Consider the following 20,787-nt stretch of genomic DNA (forward strand, 5'->3'; position numbering starts at 1 on the left):
AAGTGACTTTGCTGACCACACTTATCCTACAAATTATCTGCATCAGATTATCCTCATTCTCCTCTTGTAGCTTGAAAGAACAGTTGATGGATTTCAAGTCACAGTCAGCTGTCTTCAACTTGGGCATATGACTACAAATTTCTGAATTTGTCATTAATTCAGAGCCAACTGTGGTGAATACAATGGTTTATTAAACTGATAAATGCTATTGAGTATAAAAATAAGTTTGACTATTATTTAATGAGTGTTCTTTTCTTTTATGACTTATAAAAATGTTTATTGAGCCCTACTATGTAGGCATAGATCTAAAAATGTTTTCAGGAATGAGAGATGTTGGATTAAGAATATAAATTTTCAATGTGCCTACTTAGTAGATATAAACTCATTTATTCACTTGGATATCCAAGTTTTGATATGGCTGCTGAAAACAAAATCCATCTCATCTTAAAGATCATGTGAATAAAGGTACTCAAATAGCATTTACCATGAGAGTACTTTGTCATGTTGTTAATTGAAATATATATACAGCATGTCAAAAATCATGTCACCTATTTTATTTTGAAAATGATGTTATTCTTAACAGAAAAGTATTCTTACTTCAAAAGAACAAATATGAATAGCAGCAATAAACAATACAGAGAGAGAAATGATGTCAAGTGCTTTAAAGTTGCAGCAACTTCCCATTTAAAATTCATCACTTCAGTGTACTGCTAGTGTTTGTCATCTGTTCTCTGACATAAACAGCTTGATTTTCACATGACATACACAGAGCCAGCCCTGTTCAGACTCATTTATAGTGACTCCATTTAAGTCACACTTTTTGAATTGTTCCCAAGGGACACAACTCAAATAAAGTGAAGCACACCATATTAGCCATCAACAACAGCCATGCTTTAGTGACATGTATATTAAATCAATTCATTTGAGGAGGCTGCTCCCACTGTTATTTTTCTTTTAATGAATATAATACTTGTAAAGCAAGACAGAAAGCACCTACATGGCTTGACTAATTGATGGGCAGGTACTCTACATACTTCCAAACCAAACAATGTAACTGAATTTCTCATTGTAGTTTTCTGATTATTAGAAATGTGGTTAATCTTACCCAAGATTGAAGATATGGGAGAAAAAAACAACCTGTGGGTTCTTGTATGAAATAATCTGTAAAAAAAATTGTTGGGGGTGGAGCCAAGATGGTGGAATAAAAGCAGTGACATGCTTGAGCTCTCCCCCAAACCCCTCCAAATACCTGTAAAATATAGCTCTAAACAAATTCTAGAGGAGCAGAATGCACAAAAAGACAGAGTGAAACAAATTTCCAGCCCAAGATAACCTGTATGGTTGTTTGGAAAGGTCTATTGTGCCAAGCTGGGAGAGGAGCACAGTTCAGTGTGGGCACCCAGGCCAAGACCAGGCCTCAGAGAACCTGGAGCAGGCCTCAGGGGACTGAATCATGGGAGGCTGTGGTGGTTTCCAGATTTCTCAACTCACAAAAGCCAAAGGCAACTTAGAAGGTCAGTAGGAAAGATCTGTGACCATGGTGAAAGATAAGCTAGGTCCCAGCCCCCGTCCTTAGGAAAGCCTTGGGGTGGCAGCTGCTTCCAGAGCTCTCAGCCCACAGACTAAGAAGGAACCAAGTGGCTGATGAGAGGATTACAAGGATCTCCTTGCTAGTGCTGAGGCAAAATTCTTTTGCTTTGCCCATGTTTGGATCTGGGTCACAGTTCTGGGTGATGGACCTGGGGCCAGGAGGAGGCTGTGGTGGAGCTTGTAGTGGTGGTGGAGAGGGAATCCTCCTCACAGTTTCAAGGCAGAAAAGAGTGCTTGTGGTCACTCATAGACCAGAGCACAGTCCAGGAAAGGAGTAAACACGTTACCTTTGATCATACCACTTTGGAAGAACTGAAAATTCATAGGTCCCTAGAAGTATCTCTGAAAATAGCTGCACAAAACCCCCAAAGCTTGTGACAGTACATTCTCCACACTGGAAGCAGTCCCCTTACCTTAACAAAGAGTTTAAAACTCAAGTAATTGACTGAGAACATGACCAAACAGTGCAAAAAGTGCCAGACTATAGAATATTTCTTTGGTGACAAAAAAGATCAAAACATACAACCAGAAGAAGACAACAAAGTCAAAGCTCCTACATCCAAAGCCTCAAAGAAATATAAATCAGTCCCAGGCCATGGAAGAACCCAAAAAAAGATTTTGAGAAGCAAGTAAGAGAAGTAGAGGAAAAACTAGGGAGAGAAATGAGAGTGATGCAAGAAAATCATGAAAAACAAGTTAACACCTTGCTAAAGGAGACCCAAAAAAATACTGAAGAAAATAACACCTCAAAAATAGACTAATCCAAATGGCAAAAGAGGTCCAAAAAGCCAACAAGGAGAGAATGTCTTAAAAATGGCCAAATGGAAAAGGAAGTCCAAAAGCTCAAAAATACTTTCTTAGAAATTAGAATGGATCAAATGGAAACTAGAGAAGTCAATACATTGTAAAACAAACCAAAAAAGATAGAAGACAATGTGAAATATCTCATTGGAAAAACAACTGACCTGGAAAATAGGTTCAGGAGAGAGAATTTAAAAATTATTGGACTATCTGAAAGCCATGATAAAAAAAAAATAGCCTAGACATCATCTTTCAAGAAATTATCAAGGGAAATTGCCCTGGTATTCTAGAACCACAGGGTAAAATAACTGGTACCAGAGGCAAGATTCTATTGCATTGCTTATACTTGGATCTGGGTCACAGTCCATGATCTTAGTCCCAGTGCAAGGAGGAATATTAGCACAACAGAGCTTGCAGCCACAGGGAGACAGGAACCCTGGTTACAGTTTCAGGGTTGAAAATAATGCCTGTAGTTAATCACAAACCAGCAAACAGTAGAAGAAATTAGTAAAAGCACCTCTCCCTTGATTATAATGCCTTGGAAGAGCCAAAAATTTACAGGTTCCTAGAATTACCTCTGAAAACAACAGAACAAAAAAACCTGATGCTTGAGACAGTGCTCCCTCTACTTGAAAAGCAGAACCCCACTTAAGCATAAAGTTAAAATTTAAGAAATAGGCTGGAAAATGAACAATCAACAGAAAAAATCTAACCAAAGAAAATTATTATGGTGACTAAGAATATAAAAACACACACTCAGAAGAAAACAAAATCATAATTCCTGCATCCAAAGCCTCAAAGAAAAATATGAACTTGTCTCACTCCATTTGAGAGATCAAAAATGATGTTAAAATGAAGTAAGAGTGAGGAAAAATTGGAAAGAGAAATGAAAGTGATGAAAAAAAATCATGAAAAAAGTCAACAGCTTGGTAAAGGAGGTGTAAAAAATATCAAAGAAAACAAAATCTAAAAAAACAGAATAGGCCAAATGATAAAAGAGGCACAAAAATCCAAAGAAGAGAAGAATGCCTTGAAAAGCAGAATTGGCCAAATGGGGAAAAAAAATGATATACAAAAATTCACTGAAGAGAACTACTTAGAAAATAGAATTGGCCAAATGAAAAAGGAAGCACAAAAGCTCAGTGAAGAACATAATTCCTTAAAAGTTAGAATTGGGCAAGTGGAAGCCAATGACTTTATGAGACATCAAAAAAAAATCAAACAAAATTGAAAGAATGAAAGAAATAGAAGAAAATGTGAAATAGCCCATTGGAAAAGCAAACTGAACTGAAAAATAGATCCAGGAGAGAAAATTTAAAAATTATTGGACTATGTCAAAGTCATGATCCAAAAAATAGCCTAGACATAATCTTTCAAGAAATTATCATGGAGAACTGCCCTGATATCCTAGAACCAGAAAGTAAAATAGAACTTGAAAGACTCCATCTATCACTTTCTGAAAGAGATCCCAGAAAGGAAACTCCCAGGAATAGTATAGTCAAATTTCAGACCTTGCAGATGAAGGAGAAAATGCTGCAAAAAGCCAAAAAGAAACAATTCAAATATCATGGAGCCACAGTCAAGATAACACAAAATTTAGCATTTTCTACATTAAAAGATCAGAGCTTGGAATATGATATTCTGGAGGGTTAAATAACTAGGATTACAACCAGAGATCACCTACCCAACAAAATTGTGTATAATCCTTCTGGGGAAAAATGGATATTCAATGAAATAAGACACTTTCAAACATTCCTGATGAAAAGACCAGAACTGAAGAGAAAATCTGACTTCCAAATACAAGATATACAAGATGCAAAACAAAGATAAAAGGTTTAACAGGAAAGAGAAAACACAAGGGATTCAACAAGATTGAACTCTTTATGCTCCTACATGGGAAAATGTTATTCATAACTCCTAAAACTTTCTTACTATTAGGGCAGTTAGAAGGAGTATACATAGACAGAAAGTAGAGGTGTGAGTTGAATGTGATGGTATGGTTATCTAAAAATAGATTAAGGGATAACAAATAATAATTCTCTGGCAGAAGGAGAAAGGGAGAAGTAGAATGGGACAGATTATTTGACATAAAGGGGACCTGAAAGAAATTTTACAATGGAGGGTAAAATGGGGGAAAAGGGGTGGGGAGCACCTGAATCTTACTCTCATTGAAATTGGTTTGAAGAGGGAATAATATACACACACAGTTGTGTATAGAAATCTATCTTACAATACTGGAAAGTAAGAAATGAAAGTGGTAAGAGAAGGGATGGGGTCTGCTGATAGAAGAGAGTGCAATTTGGGTGAGGTAAAATTCAGAAGCAAAACACTTTTGAGAATGGACAGGGTAAAAGGAGAGTGAGTAGAATAAACAGGGGGGAAAGAGGAAGGAGGGAAATACATAGTCGATAAACATTACTACTTCATTTCTCAAATACACAGAAAATGAAGTCAAATTTATAAAAATAAGAGCCATTCCTCAATTGATAAATGACCAAAGGATATGAGCAGGCAGTTTTCAGACAAAGTAATCAAAGCTATCTATAAAAAAAATGCTCTAAAACACTCTTGTTGAGAGAAATGCAAATTAAAACAACTATGAGCTACTACCTCCCTCCTATGAGATTGACTAATGTGATAGAAAAGGAAAATGACAAATGTTGGAGGGGATATAGGAAAATTAAAACACTAATGTACTATTGGTGAAATTATACATGGATTCAATCATTCTAGAGAGCCATTTAGAATTATGTCCAAAGGGTTATAAAATCATGAATCCCCTTTGACTAAGCAATATCATTACTAGTTCTATATCCCAAAGACATTAAAAAAATGGACAAGGACCTATTTGTACAAAAATATTTATAGCCACCCTTTTAGGTGACAAATAATTGGAAATTGAGGGGATGTCCGTCATTTGGGAAATGACTGAACAAATTGTTGTGTATGATTGTGATGGAATACTGTCATGCTTTAAAAAATGATGAGCAGGATGCTCTCAGAAAATATAAAAATAAAAACATGGAAAGACTTCCATGAACTGATGCAAAGTGAAATAAACAGAACCAGGAGAACATTGTATATAGTAACAGCAATTTTGTATGATAATCTACTATGAATAACTTAGCTATTCTCCACATTATAATGACCAATGTCAATTCTAGAGGACTTATGATGAAAGGTGCTGTCCAACTCCAGGGAAAGAACTGGTAGAGCCTGAATGCAGAGCAAAGATACTTTTTTTCTTTTCTTTCTTTATATTTCTTTCTTTCTTTCTTTTCTTTCTTTCTTTTTTTTGTCTGTGTTTTCTTTCACAGAATGACTAACCTGGAAGTGTGTTCTGCATGACTACTATGCCATTTTGAACTTAAAATTGGAAAATTAAAAAAAAAGTTAAATCATTTTTAAATATAATTGGGAAAAATAAAATATTAAATAAGATAAAAAATAAATTCATACGGAATAAAGTTCAATGAAGTTGAGAGCAACAAAAAATGTAACAAAATATAAAAACGCTTATATTACCATATCATGAGGCCCACTCTAAGAAAATGTATTTTCTCATTTAATTATTTCTTTATTAATCCAATTATCAATTCATAAATTTATTGTTTCATTAATTTATATATTTGTTTATTGATCTGTTTTCTCATTTTTTGACAGCCCTTTCATCATTCACTAATAAACTGAAACCTAGCTCTGCTATTCCTCAGCCTGTATTTTATTTTGTTATTTACTATTTGGAAAATCACTTTTTACTGAATATCTCTGAGCCTTAATATTCTCATCCATAAAATGAGAAATTTAAATTCTAAAGCTCCACCTAACCTTCCATATTGTGATTCTATGATTGTAAAACTTGAGAGATATATGTTATCTGTCAATTACATTGGTGAAATAAACAAAATGATCATTAGCTCTAAATCAATGGAGGTTTGCCCTTTAGACAACTAGTTTATATTGAATCAAATCTTCAAGATCTAAAAAATGGAACTTTAACTGGCAATTAAGATTTCAATTAACTGTCTTCTTTATTCACAAATTTATTGCACATGAGTTTATTCTATATTGGTAAGAACATTCCTATCTTTTTTTTTATCTCAAATCTAAACTGGAAATTTCAAATAACTGATACTTTCAAATAAAGTTTGCTTTAATAAGAGAGAAAAATGCAATAAACAAAATGATCACAAGAATGCAATCAAACATACTTTTTATAAGTTATATCATAGGGTTAGAATAGATGCACATCAACCTTTGAAACTTTTCATGAAAGTATTATTGTTATTATTATTATTATTATTATTATTATTACTATTTTTCAAGGTTTTGTAAGAATCAAATTAGATACTATTTATAAAGTACTTGGCACAGTGTCTAGTATATAGTAGAAGCTAAAAATGCTCTTTTCCTATCATCATCTTCATCATGATCATCATCATCATTATTATAATCATCACCATCATCTTTCAGAGTAGAACCTAAGATATCAACTCCTCTTGAGTACACTCCTTCTATTAATGCAGATAATCCCGTTCTACAATTTATATTCCCACAGAGTTGCCTGGGACAGTGAGTGATTATATAACTTGTTCATGGTCAAATATTCAGTATGTGTCTCCAGGAGGAGTTAGACTACTATCTTCCTGACACCAAGGATCACATCTTTATTAATTATTATCTAGATAATAATATGTTTTCTCTAATTATCACGCTAGATCTTATTCATTAATAATTATTTATTAAGCCAAAATATAATACATTAATCATTTAACATTATTATATAAGTAATTATACATTCCTTTAAATAGGATAGTATAAATCTGCTAAATAACCCTGAGAAATAGTAAGAAATTAAGGAGACTTCTGAATCATCAGAAAAAAAGTTCTGTTTATAATCTTTCGTTTTGTTTTGTTTTGTTTTTTGCTTTTTGGTTAGGCAATTGGGGTTAAGTGACTTGCCCAGGGTCACACAGCTAGTAAGTGTCACATGTCTGAAGACAGATTTGAACTCAGGTCCTCCTGACTCCAAGGCCAGAGCTCTATCTACTGTGCCACCTAGTTGCCCCATCATCTTTTTTTTAATATTAATTCATTCATTAGGATTTATTTCTGCTTTGAGTACAAACCCACAAGACTCATAGATTTGTATGTAGAAGGTCTTAAAGGGACACATAATACAATAATTTCCTTTTAATGATAAGAAATCTTGTTCATAGTTACATATAAGTAAGAAGTAGAACTAGGAATGGAATCTATTTTTTCTAATACTAATCTAATAAACTGTATACTTTGATATTTTCCTTAATGGATGTGTGATCTAATGAACTTAGGTACTCCCAATCTATCTATATTTGCATATCCTGAGTAACTACTGACCATGATCTCCCATAAGTCCTCTTTTGAGAGTCTACCAAATGGAAAAAGGAAGGAATTTATTTAAAAAAATTGTTCATAGTAGAGCATTCTTTTAGGAAGTGGAGGGTATAAAATGTTAATGTAAGATGAAGCCATTCCAAAAAGAACAGTGTTTTCTGTATTTCTTCTCCCATCAAAGTGTATTGTATTCCTTATTTCCACTTCTGTTGAAACAACTAGAACATTAGCTCCTCCTACTGAGTCTTTAGCTTCCCATTTAGAGATTAATAGCCCCTGTTATCCAGTCTCAAGTAATCAAGCTATTTAAAAAAATCTGGCAGTCTACATATGCCCATGTAACATTGTTTTCATTGATTTAATTGCTCAGTATTTATTAAGCATCTACTATATATAAAGTTTCTCCTTAACTCTTCCCCCACCCTGAAATTCTTCAAAAAGGTTAATTTGCCATATGGAGAAAAGCAATAATAGGTACAAATTAGCAAAACAATTTGTAAATGAACTAATTTTCAATGTTTTATTTCCAGCTTCAACTGTTTTGTACTGGTTGAGTGAAGGTTGGTTGACTAGGATTTTTTTTTAGCTTGAGATGTGACTACAAAATATATATTTACTGTCATTTATTTTTAAAAAAATAATTAAATTAGAGAATGACAGTTAAGAAGCATCAAGCAAAAAATTCAATCAATCTCCAAATTTCCTAAGCATAGATAAATTTCCAGGAAAATAAAACAAAAATAGTTTCATGTTCTCTTTAGGCATGGGCATCTGTTATTTTCAAGTGCTGCCCAAATGCTCTGAAAGGGCACATTAGCAAAGGAAAGTATGTATAAATACATTAGGAAAAATAACAAATGTCTTCTTCATGCAATATAGCAGTCTAATGCAATTCTAATGTTTGTAAGAACGATTTGTATTGGAAATAAGTGAGTATTTCTGAAAAAAGAGTCTGAAAATCTTTCTCCACCCTCACCTTCCTCCCAAATCAATTAAGCCTTACAATGTAAGATCCTTTACCTATTATTAGACTTGCAAGACACTATTTGGCCCTTTGACTTTCACATAAATTTTAGAAGCCAAATAATCTTTTAAATAAAATATGTACAATTGTGTATTCTCCAAGTTAATGGGACAGTAATTATAGATAACTGAACTTCATAAATAGGTAAAAAGAAACAAGAGAAAACAAAAAGACTATGCACACAAAAATGTATATATGTATGCATATATATGTATAAAGTACATGCATGTGCATATATATATATAATACACATGTATACTTAGTTTATCAACATATATGTCTGTGTGTTTATGTGAACAAAGAAAGTACAATGGAATCCTGCATTATCTATTTCTCCAATGAGTTTTGTAAGGGTATGGGTGAAATCCACTTAAAAATATAATTTGCAAAAACTTTTCTTACTTAATTTAGCCTAATAACATCTCAGAAGATGTTTTCAATATGTGTGCAGTTGTTTTCATAATATTTTTTTTTGGAAAATAAATTTAGGAAAGAAGAAATGTAGGCCATTAGTCATTAATGTTATTTTGTAACTTTTTTGGGGGGGGGTACAGTAAAGTCTGAGATATTTTTTCATATCATTGTCATGTTTCTTTTTTTCCCCTCCCCACAATGCACATGTACACTTTCATTTGATTTGTCAATATCCTCTCAATTAGATTGACCCAGCAATGATCTTCTCTGTATAGACTTGGTATAAACTAGTTGTTTTTCATCTTTTACTCTATAGGGGAAGGAAACAAACATTTATTAAGCATCTACCATGTGCCTAGCACTGTGCTGAGCACCTTACAAACATTAACTTATTTCATTTCCACCACAATCCTGTGAAGTTGGTGCTAATATTATCCTTATTTTACCCTTGGAAAAAAAAACTGAGAAAGGCACATCAAATTGTATGCCCATGGTCACATAGATAGCAATTATCTGAGGCTGGTTTGAATTCTTATTAGTGCTTTATCCACTTTTAATGGCTTTTCTACCTCCTCTATAACCACATTATGAGTACAATATTAGAGTTAAATTATGGAGACTACTATTTTTTTATGAGGAAAAAGTTTCTTAAAAATTTTTAGAGGGGCAACTAGGTGGTGCAGTGGATAGAGCACCAGCCCTGAAGTCAGGAGGACCTGAGTTCAAATCTGGTCTCAGACCAAACACTTGACCATTACTATCTGTGTGACCCTGGGCAAGTCACTTAACCCCAATTGCCAAAAACAAACAAAGAAAAAAAAACATACAAAAAAATTTTTTTAGATATTTCCCCTGTATTCTCCAATTTCTCATACAGTAGTGGATATACTGTTAGATTAAGTCAGAAACACTAATGGCTTCATCCTACCTCAATAACTTAATTGCTGTATGGCCCTTTATAACTACTTTTTTCAATGCCAATTTTAATATCCATGAAATGGGGATGGCAAATTTCACCTACCTTATGGGGTGTGATAATCACACACAATAGTATAAGTAAATATAGCTATTCAATGACATTGGTGTAAATTTTCTTATATATTTCACAAAAATTTAAGTTTTTTTAAAATCTTAACTGATTTATATATATATAATATACATATATACATACATACACATACACATATATGTATATATGTGTGTATATGTATATGGATATGTGTATGTGTATGTGTATGTATATTTGGCAAGGCAATCAGGGTTAAGTGGCTTGCCCAGGGTCACACAGCTAGTAAGTGTCAAGTGTCTAAGGCTGGATTTGAACTCAGGTATTCCTGAATCAAGGGCCAGTACTCTATTCATTGCGCCATCTAGTTGGCCCTTTTTTCCCTTTTTTTGTCTTTTATTTTTTCAAGTGCCACTATTCATAATATACCAATATTCTTCCTTGTATTTCAAATTTAATTTGAATTCTAAACTATCAGTGTCATTGGTCTCCATCTCTTTCTGCTTGTCTCGTAACTGTTGACTAAGGTACTTTTAATAGTCTATTTTGCTCTTATTATAACTATTTATATTGGTTAAAATTTCATCTGAAATTGTTACAGTCATACTTAATGTGCTTTCTACAATCCATTACCAATTACTAATCATTCATTGTGAATAGTTTGTCAGGTATAGATTTTTAAAAAAAAATTATTAACACACCATTTTCCCACTCATCATCATTCTTTCTTCTAGCTTTATACTAATTTTGATCTTTGCTGTAATAAGTAAGTCATTGGCTATACACTGACAACTGATTCAAGATTGGCTCCAATATCAATAATGCCTTTCTTGTACAAATATACTAGATTTTATTTTTGTGAGTTTCTTAGTGTTTTACCATGTTTAGAATCTGTTGATTCCATTTTTTGAAAAGAACATCCATAATATATAGGCTAAAGATTTCTTCATAGTCTACATATCTTTCACTTCTCTCCTATCTTATCCTTGACCCACATTTTCCAATAGATTCCCTTGACATTTTGAAATATATTTCTCGGGAGCAGAGCCAAGATGGTGGAGTAAAAGCAGGGACTTGCTTGAGTTCTCCCCCAAACCCCTCCAAATACCTGTAAAAAATGGCTCTAAACAAATTCTAAAGCAGCAGAACCAACAAAAAGACAGAGTGAAACAAATTTCCAGCCCAAGGCAACCTGGATGGTCGATCAGAAAGGTATATCGTGCTATGCTGGGAGAGGAACACAGTTCAATGTGTATGTGCAGTACTCAGAAAACCTGGAGCAGGCCTCTGAGGACTGAATCACAGGCAACTGTGGTGGTTTCCAGACTTCTCAACCCATGAACACCAAAGACAATTTAGAAGATCAGTAGGAAATCCCAAGCACAGCTCCAGGGCAGTGGCTGATCAGAGGGGGATTGCAGAGATCTCTTTACTGGTGCAGGATTGTCTTGCTTTGTCCATGCTTTGATCTGGGTCACAGTTCTGAGTGGTGGTCCTGGGGCAAGGAGGAGCCCTGGTGTGGCGGAGCTAATAGTGGCTCTGGAGAGAGAATCCTCTTCACAGTTCCAAGACAGCAAAGAGTTCTGGTGGTCACTCATAGACCAGAGAACAGGCCAGGAAAGGAATAAACACCTTGCCCTTGATCATAACACCTTGGAAGAAATGAAAATTTACAGGTCCCTAGAAGTATCTCTGAAAACAGCTGCACAAAACCCTCAAAGCTTGGGACAGTACATTCTCCACACTGGAAGCAGACCCCTACCTTACCAAAGAGTTTAAAACTTAAGTAATTGTCAGGGATCATGAGCAACCTCGCAAAAAGAGTCAGACCATAGAATCTCTCCTTGGTGACAAAGAAGATCAAAACATAAAACCAGAAGACAACAAAGTCAAAGCTCCTACATCCAAAGCTCCAAAAAAATTATGAATTGTTCCCAGGCCATGGAAGAACTCAAAAAGGATTTTGAGAAGCAAGTAAGAGAAGTAGAGGAAAAACTGAGAATGATGCAAGAAAATCAGGAAAAACAAGTCAACAGCTTGCTAAAGGAGACCCAAGAAAATACTGAAGAAAATAACATTTTAAAAAATAGCCTAACCCAAATGGCAAAAGAGGTCCAAAAAGCCAATGAGGAGAAGAATGCCTTTAAAAGCAGAATTGGCCAATTGGAAAAGGAAATCCAAAAGCTTACTGCAGAAAATACTTCCTTAAAAATTAGAATGGACTTCTGCTTCCAGGAACCAAGATAGTGGAGTAAATAGGTAGTTGCTCTCACCCTCCCCTATCAACCTTTGAAAGTCCAGAAAATTTTGGCACGGGAAAAACCTGGAAACAGCTGAACCAGAAGAAAGATGGGGAGCAGCAATGCAGTACCCCAGGTAGTTTTAGGGATTAATGAGAAAGGCCCTTCTTGCCCTGGGGGAAGGGAAGCAGTACCAAACCTGAGGCATCCCAACAAGCTAGTAGGAAAGCCCCACTTTAACACACCAGGAGGAGATCCTGAAATGCAGGTGGTGGAACAGGCAAACAGCAATACCTGTACCTCTGAGTGCCTCAGTGAGGGAACCAGTGGAAACCATGCAGAAAACCACCAGATGTCTCTGCATTCTACAGCAAATGAGTCTCCCAGTGCCTCAGCAAAAATAAGGGAAGCATCACTACAAAGGACCCTAGGCAAATAAATACCCTGCAACATCCATCTGAAAAAACCTGAAGAAAGCTAAAGGAAAGGAAAAGCTGGCAACCTAGAGTTGCCCTAGAGTTCCAGCCTTGCTGATTCCAACCCAACACCAGGTAAACTGCCAGAACCATATAGCCTTCAATTGCCAACATCAGAGGTCCCAACACACAAAGCAAGTGACCAAGACCTAGGCTTCCAACACAAGAAGCTTGGGTCAGTGCACTCTGCTCTCCAGCAGGAGAGCTCAATCTCTTTAAGGCTGGGGAATAAAGAAACACCATGAGAAAAAGAAATGTACAGTAGATTTATATTATGAAAACAGTGAAGATCAAGGCAGAAATTCAGAAGAGGACAACATTGTCAACAAACCCACATCTGGAATCTCAAAAGGGAATATGAACTGGTCTGAAACCCGAAAAGCCATCTTAGAAGAGCTCAAGAAGGATTTTAAAAGTCAAATGAGAGAGGTAGAAGAGTCGTTAAAAAATACAATTGGCCAACTGAAAAAAAAAGTAACCTGAAAAAAACAAATCCTTTAAAAATACAATTGGCCAATTGGGGAAGGAGGTACAAAATCTAATAGAAAAAAATAATTTGTTAAAAATTAAAATCAGACAAATGGAAACTAATGACCCTCTGAGAGAGCAAGAATGAGTCAAATAGAAACAAAATGAAAAAATAGATGAAAACATAAAATACCTCATTGGTAAAACAACTGACCTGGAAAATCCATCCAGGAGAGACAATTTAGAAATTATTGGTCTACCTGAAAATCATGATGAAAAAAAGAGCCTGGACAGTATCTTTCAGGAAATCATGAAGGAAAAATGCCCTGAGATCCTAGAACTAGAGGGTAAAATACCCATAGAAAGAATCCACTGATCATCTCCTGAAGGAGATCCCAAATTGAAAACTCCAAGGAAATATATTAGCAAAATTCCAAAATTACCAGGTCAGAGAGAAAATACTGCAAGCAACCAGAAAGAAACATTTTAAATATCATGGAATCATAGTCAGGATTACACAGGACCTTGCAACCTATACATGAAAAGACCATAGGATGTGGAACATGATATTCCATAAGACAAAGGAGCTTGGATTACAACCAAGTGTCAACTACCCAGCAACAATGAGCATAATCTTTCAAGGGAGAAGATGGATATTCAATGAAATAAGGGACTTCCGAAACTTCCTGATAAAAAGACCAGAGCTCAACAGAAAATTTGATCAAGTACAAGACTCAAGAGAGACATAAAAAGGTAAATGGGACAGAAAGATCCAATATGTTGTTAATAAGGGCAAACAGTTTATATCCCTACAAGGGAAGATGACACTTGCAACTCTTGGGAGCTGTATTGTTACTATACCATGTTAAAGGATTATACATAAAGGGGTTGGATATAAGTTGACTTTGATGTAATGATAAAAGAAAAGCTAATCAAGTGGGTTAAATGGATCCAGATAAGTGGATTACTCTGATCTTAAAAAATGTACTAGGAAAGGAGGAGGCATACAAGGGTAAATTACATTACAGGAAAAGACACAGAAACCTATTACAGCAGAGGGAAAGAAGGGAGGGATATGAGCATTGTTTTAACCTTACTCTCAGCAGATTTGGTTCAAGAAGGGAATAACATAACCAGTTAGGTATAGAAATCTAACTTTTCCAATAGGCAATAGAAGTGAAAAGGGGAAAGAAAAGGGAGGGGGTATAGAAGGGAGGGAAGAAGCAATAAGGGTAAAGGGGAAGAAAAGGGAAAGGGCTAATAGAAGGGAGGAAGGACTGAAAGAGGCAGTGGTCAAAAGCAAAACACTAATGAGGAGGGAAAAGGAGAAAGGAAAAAGAAAAGCATAAACAAGGGGGAAAATAATGGAGAAAAAGAAATAGATAGTAATCATAACTGTGAATATGAATGGGATGAATTCTCCCATAAAACAGAAGTGGATAGCAGAATGGATTAAAAACCACAATCCTACAATATGCTGTTTACAGGAAACACATTTGAAAAGGAGTGACACACACAGAGTAAAAGTAAAAGGCTGGAGCAGAATATATTATGCTTCAGCTGAAGTAAAAAAAAAGCAAGGGTAGCAATTGTGATTTCAGACAAAACAAAAGCAAAACCAGATCTTTTCAAAATAGAAAGGGAAGGAAACTACATCCTGCTAAAAGGCACCACAGATAATGAAGTAATATCATTACTAAACATATATGCACCAAATGGTATAGCATACAAATTCTTAGAGGAGAAGTTCAGGGAGTTATAGGAAGAAATAGAAAGGAAAACTATACTAGTGGGGGACCTCAACCTCCCCTTCTCTGAACTAGATAAATCTAACCACAAAATAAACAAGAAAGAAGTTAAGGAGGTGAATAGGACATTGGAAGAGATAGGTATGGTAGACCTCTGGAGAAAACTAAATGGGAATAGAAAGAAATATACTTTTTTCATGGTGGTACATGGCACATACACAAAAATTGACCATGTACTAGGGTATAAAAACCTCACAATCAAATGCAGAAAGCTAAAAATATTAACTGCGTCATTTTCAGATCATGATGCAATAAAAATCATATATAATAAAGGGCCATAGAAAGATAGACTAAAAAATAATTGGAAAGTAAACAATCTAATCCTAAAAAATGATTGGGTCAAAGAAGAAATCATAGAAACAATCAATAACTACATTCAAGAGAATGACAATAATGGGACAACATACCAAAACTTATGGGATGCAGTGAAAGCAGTTCTTAGGGGAAATTTTATATCTCTAAATGCTTACGTAAATAAAATAGAAAAAGAGGAGATGAATGAATTGGACATACACCTAAAAAAAACCAGAAAAAAAAACAAATTAAAAATCCTCAATTAAACACCAAATTAGAAATATAAAAAACCAAAGGAAAAATTAATAAAATTGAAATTAAGAAAACTATTGAACTAATAAATAAAACTAAGAGTTGGTTTTATGAAAAAAAACAATAAAATAAATAAACCTTTGGTTAATTTAATTAAAAAAAGAAAGAAGAAAACCAAATTGCTAGTATCAAGAATGAAAAGGGTGAATCTACCACCAAGGAAGAGGAAATTAAAACAATAATTAGGAACAATTTTGCTCAACTGTATGCCAATAAGGTTGACAACCTTATTGAAATGGATGCATATTTACAAAAATATAAATTGCCCAGATTAACAGAAGAGGAAATAAAATACTTAAATAACCCCATCTCAGAAAAAGAAATTGTATAAGCCATTGATGAACTCCTTAGGAAAAATCTCGAGGACCAGATGGATTAACATGAGAATTCCATCAAACATTTAAAGAACAAATAATTCCAGTACTCTATAGACTATTTGGGAAAAGAGGTGAAGAAGGAGTCTTACCAAATTCTTTTTATGATACAAATATGGTGCTGATACCTAAACCAGGAAGAGTCAAAACAGAGAAAGAAAATTATAGACCAATTTCTCTAATGAATATAGATGCAAAAATTTTAAATAAAACACTAGCACATAGATTATAGCAACGAATGGCAAGAATAATACACTATGACCAGGTAGGATTTATACCAGTAATTCAGGGCTGGTTCGATATTAGGAAAACTATCAGCATAATTCATCATATCAACACTAAAATTAACAGAAACCACATGATCATCACAATAGATGCAGAAAAAGCTTTTGACAAAATACAACACCCATTCTTATTAAAAACACTAGAGAGCATAAGAATAAATGGAATCTTCCTTAAAATAATAAATGGCATCTACCTAAAACCTTCAGCAAGCATCATATGTAATGGGGACAAGCTTGAAACATTTCCAGTAAGATCAGGGGTGGACAATGGACAATGATGTCCATTATCACCACTGTTGTTCAATATCGTACTGGAAATGTTAGCTTTAGCAAAACAAAAATTGAAGGTATTAAAATAGGCAAAGAAGAAAGAAAGCTATCACTTTTTGCAGATGACATGATGATATACTTAGAGAATCCTAGAGAATCAAGACCACTTGAAATAATAAATGACTTTAGCAAAGTTGCAAACTATAAAATAAACCCACATAAATCATCAGCATTTCTATATATTATCAACAAAGCCCAACAGCAAGAGATAGAAAGAGAAATTCCATGTAAACTTTCTGTAGATGTTATAAAATATTTAGGATCCTACCTTCTGAAACAAACTCAGGGACTCTATGAACACAATTACAAAACACTTTTTACAAATAAAGTCAGATCTAAATAATTGGGAAAAAAAATCAGTTGCTCAAAGATAGGCCAAGCTAATATAATAAAAATGACAATTCTACCTAAGGTAATTTACTTATTCAGTGCCATACCAATCAAACTATCAAAAATATTTTATAAAGTTAGAAAAAATAATAACAAGATTCATTTGGAAGAACAAAGTTCCAGAATATCAAGGGAACTAATGAAAAGAAATGCAGTGGAAGGTGGCCTAGTCATTCCAGACCTTAAATTGTAGTACAAAGCACCAATCATCAAAACTGCTTGACACTGGCTAGGAAATAGAATGGTGGATCAGTGGAATAGGTTAAGTATGCAATAAACAGTAGTCAATGACTATAGTAATCTATTATTTGATAAATCCAAAGACCCCAGCTTCTGGAATAAGAACCCACTTTTTGAAAAAAAAGCTGCTGGGAAAACTGGAAAACAATATAGCAGAAACTCGACATTGATCAAAATCTCACACCATATATCAAAATAAAGTCAAAATAGGTTCGTGATTTAGATACAAAGGCTGATACTGTAAGCAAAAGGGGAAAGCAAGGAATAGTTTACCTTTCAGATTTCTTGAGAACAGTAGAATTCATGACCAAACAGGAGATAGAGAACATTATGAAAATCAAAATGGATAACTTTGATTACATTAAATTGAAAAGCTTTTGCACAAACAAAACCAATGCAACCTAGATTAGAAGGAAGGTAGAAAATTAGGAAAGAATTTTTACAACCATTGTCTCTGATAAGGGCCTCATTTCTAAAATATATGGAGAATTAAGTCAAATTTATAAGAACCCAAGTCATTCCTCAATTGATAAATGGTCAAAGAATATGAACAGGCAGTTCTCAGATGAAGAAATTAAAGCTATGTATAGTCATATGAAAAATGCTGTAAATCACTATTGATTAGAGAAATGCAAATCGAAACAATTCTGAGGTACCACATCACACCAATCAGATTGGCTAACATGACAAAACAGGAAAATGATAAATGTTGAAGAAGATGTAGGAAAATTGGAACACTAATGCATTGTTGGTGGAGTTGTGAATTGATCCAACGATTTTGGAGAGCAATTTGGAACTATCCACAAAATGTTATCAAAATGTGTATACCATTTGACCCAGCAATAGCACTTAGGGCTATATCCCAAAGATATCATACAAATGAGAAAAGGACCCACATGGACAAAAATATTTATGGCAGCTGTTTTTATTGTGGCAAAGAATTGGAAATTGAGAGGATGTCCATCAATTGGGGAATGACTGAACAAATTGTGGTATATGAATGTAATGGAGTACTATTGTGCTATAAAAAATGATGAACAGGCTGACTTCAGAAAAACCTGGAAAGACTTGTATGGCCTGATGCTGAGTGCAGTGAACAGAACCAAGAAAATGTTGTACACAATGACAGCCACATTGTACAATGACTAATATTGATAAACTTAACCCTTTCCAGCAATACAAGTAACTAAGACATCTCCAAAGGCCTTGCAACAGAAAATGCTATCCACTTCCAAAGAAATCACTACGGAGTTTGAATTCAGATTGAAGCATACTATTTGCTAACTTTTTTCTTCTGTTGAGTTTTGTTTCCTCTTTCTGGTGATTACTCTTATTGGTTCTAATTCTTACGTACAACATCACTAATGTGAAAATAAGTTTAATAGGAATGTATATGAATAGCATCTATCAGATTATACGCCATCTTGGGGAGGGAAGGAGGGAAGGAGGTGGAAAAAATTTAAATTCAAAAGCATATGGAAGTGATTGTTGATAAATTAAAATAAAGACAAAAAAGAAAATAATTAGAATGGAGCAATTGGAAGCTAGTGACTTTATGAGAAATCAAGACACTGTAAAACAAATCCAAAAGAATGAAAAAATAGAAAACAATGTGAAATGTCTCATTGTAAAAACAACTGACCTGGAAAATAGAGCCAGGAGAAAGAATTTAAAAATTATTGGACTATCTGAAAGCCATGATCAAAAAAAGAACCTAGAAATTATCTTTCAAGAAATTATCAAGGAAAACTGCCTTGATATTCTAAAACCAGAGAGCAAAATAGAAATGGAAAGAATTCGCCAATCACCTCCTGAAAGAGATCCGCAACAGAAAACTCTTAGCAGTATTGTAGCCAAATTCCAGAGTTCCCAGGTCAAGGAGAAAATACTGCAAGCAGCCAGAAAGAAACAATTCAAGTATTTTGGAAACACAATCAGGATAACACAAGATTTAACAACTTCTACATTAAGGGACCACAAGGCTTGGAACAGAATATTCTGGAGGGCAAAGGAGATAGGATTACAACCAAAAATCACCTACCCATCAAAACTGAGTATAATCCTTCAGGGGAAAAAATGGTCATTCAGTGTAAAAGGGGACTTTCAAGAATTCTTGAAGAAAAGAACAGAGCTGAATAGAAAAGCTGACTTTCAGATACAAGACTCAAGAGAAATATGAAAAGGTAAACAGGAAACAGAAATCATAAGAGGCTTATTATGGTTGAATTGTTTACGTTCTGCATGGAAAGATGATATTTGTAACTCATGAGTTCTTTGTCAGTATTAGAGTAGTTGGAGGGGAAAAATTATATATATATATATATATATACATATATAAAGAGGGGGGGCACAGGATGAGTTGAAAATTAAGGGGTGATATCTGCAGAATAAAATTAAGGCATGACAGAGGATTATATGGAGAGAAGTAGAAAGGAAGAGGTAGAATGAGGTAAATTATCTTATATAAAACAGACAAGAAAAGGCTTTTATAGTGGAGGGGAAATAGGGGAGGGTGAGAGGGAATGAGTGAATCTTATTCTCATCAGATTTGGCTTGAGGAGGGAGTAACATACACACTCAATTGGGTATGGAAATCTGTCTTATCATACAGGAAAATAGGGAGAGAAGGGGACAAGAGAGCAGGAGGATGGTAGAAGGGAAGGCAGATTGGGCTAGGGGGTCATCAGCAGCAAACACTTTGAGTAGGGACAGGGTCAAAAGAGAGAATCAAATAAATGGGGGGTGGGAAAGGATGAAGGGAAATATACATAGTTTTTCATAACGTGACTACTATGGAAGTGTTTTGCATGACTATACATGTATAACCTGTAGCAAGTTGCTTACCTTCTCAATGAAAGTGCATTGAGAGGGAGGAAGGGAGAAAATTTGGAACCCAAAATTTTAAAAACAAAAGTTAAAAAAATTGTTTCCACATGCCACTGGGAAATAAAATTTACAGACAATGGGGCATACAAATCTATTCTGCGCTACAGGAAAATTGAAGGGAAAGGGGATAAGACAAGGGAGGGAGATAGAAGGGAAGGCACATTAGGGGAAAGGGTATTCAGAATGTATGCCTTCATGAGATGGGGGGAGGGACAAGATGGGGAGAAATTTTGGAGCTCAAAATCTTGTAGAAATGAATGTTGAAAAATAAAAATAAATTAATTAAAAAAATAGACATTTTTTAATATCTTCATTTTTTCCCACCTTAGCAGTGAAATCATTAAGTAGCAAGGGGTATTTTTTTATTAGTTTATTTTTATTAATTTATTTTGATTCATCAATAATCCTTTCCATACACTTTCATGTTTAAAATTTTTCTCCCCTTTCCTCTCCACCAACCTCCCCAAGACATCA

This window comes from Vombatus ursinus, unplaced genomic scaffold (genome assembly GCF_900497805.2).
Source record: "Vombatus ursinus unplaced genomic scaffold, bare-nosed wombat genome assembly UNPS02014945.1, whole genome shotgun sequence".
Classification (NCBI taxonomy): domain Eukaryota; kingdom Metazoa; phylum Chordata; class Mammalia; order Diprotodontia; family Vombatidae; genus Vombatus; species Vombatus ursinus.